Genomic DNA, 1516 nt, shown 5'->3' with positions numbered 1-1516 from the left:
CCTCCTCCTCCTCCTCCTCCTCCTCCTCCTACTACTACTACTACTACTACTACTACTACTGTTGCTGCTGCTGCACGACTTATATTGCATTCTTCCATATAAGATTATTAAAAAAAAAAGAGAAAAAGATACAAAAGAAAATGTAAAAGCTCACAAATACAATGTGAAAGTTTAAAAACTGGAATCTTTCTCAATTCATTAAAAAAAGACAATTAAGAAATCTTTTAAAACATGTAAAACTCCACTGAGGAGGTAGAAATCCAGAAACACGTGTGCAGATGTTAGGTATAAGCTTTAAATAAAGTCCGTATACCGGAGCAGGTGTAGCTGTGTGGTAAGAAGCTTGCATCCCAACCACACGGTTCCGTCCCACTGTCTGACTCCTTGGGCGAGTGTCTTCTGCTATAGCCTTGGGTCAACCACAACCTTGTGAGAGGATTTGGTGGACAGAAAACTGACAGAAGATCCCCCATTACATGTATAGCTATATAAATATACATAATTACATAAATTGTTTTGGTAGCCTTGTGGTTAAAAGTGTTTATAAATAATGACATATTTATAGGAAGAGGTTTCAATCTCTACCAGGAAGTATAGACGGGTCTTGTTAAATATTTTCATTTCATAGGCTCACTTAAGGCTGTGTCACTAAGAAGCTCGCTTTGGGTTCAGTCCCATTGTGAGGCACATTTGGTGAGCAGGTGTTTTCTGATGTAGCCCCCGGGCCGAATAATGCCTGCTTAGTAAATCTGGTCGATGGAAACTTTGTGGCAACTCGTCTTGTGTATACACATAGTCACACGTGTGTCTGTATTTGTGTTTGTCACATCCCCACTGCCTGACAACCGGTGTTGGTTTGTTTACGTCACCGTAATGCAGCAAGTCTGGCAAGCTCATCGTATACACACACACACACACACACACATACACACACACTCACTCACATATATGTGAGTGTGTGTGTGTGTGTGTGTGTGAGTGTGCTTGTTTCCTTTCACCGCTTGACAACTTATACCGGTGTGTTTACGTCCCTCTAACTTAGCGGTTCGGCAAAGGAACATAAGTACCCGACATCTTATGACTGAAACAAGTAAAAGATTAAATGTTTATTTGTGAGGAGGGGAATCGAACTGTTGCTGCCATTGGTACCAGTATTTCGCAGATACGATTACGGAGGAATAAAAAGCATCCAACTCAAACATGGAGACACAAGTAAATATACCACATGTTGGACACTCTGCCGGTTCTGTCATCCATCGCCATTGGTAATAACAGCAGAGATCACGAGAAATCACGAAATTCCTACAAGAATCTCGTTGGTTTCTCTCCAAACCTCAGGGCTATGTGATGTTTATGAGTTTATAACGTGAGAAACAGTTAGCTTATCACACAAGAGTGTTTCTATTCTTACCGATTCCATATATGTTGTTGTTGTCGTGGTAGTGGTGGAGGTGGAGGAGGTGGTAGTGGTGGTGGTGGTGGTGGTGGTGGTGGTGGTGGTGTGTGTGTGTGTGTG

General features: G+C 41.8%; 1 protein-coding gene across 1 annotated transcript in view; it reads right to left on the bottom strand.

Moving 5' to 3' along the window:
• LOC106873697 (uncharacterized) overlaps positions 1-1516 on the bottom strand; it is a 78531-nt gene that overhangs the window by 28937 nt on the left and 48078 nt on the right. The window lies entirely within an intron of this gene.

The sequence above is a fragment of the Octopus bimaculoides genome, chromosome 2 (assembly GCF_001194135.2).
Source record: "Octopus bimaculoides isolate UCB-OBI-ISO-001 chromosome 2, ASM119413v2, whole genome shotgun sequence".
NCBI lineage: Eukaryota > Metazoa > Mollusca > Cephalopoda > Octopoda > Octopodidae > Octopus > Octopus bimaculoides.
This window is presented reverse-complemented; position numbering and strand designations above follow the sequence as displayed.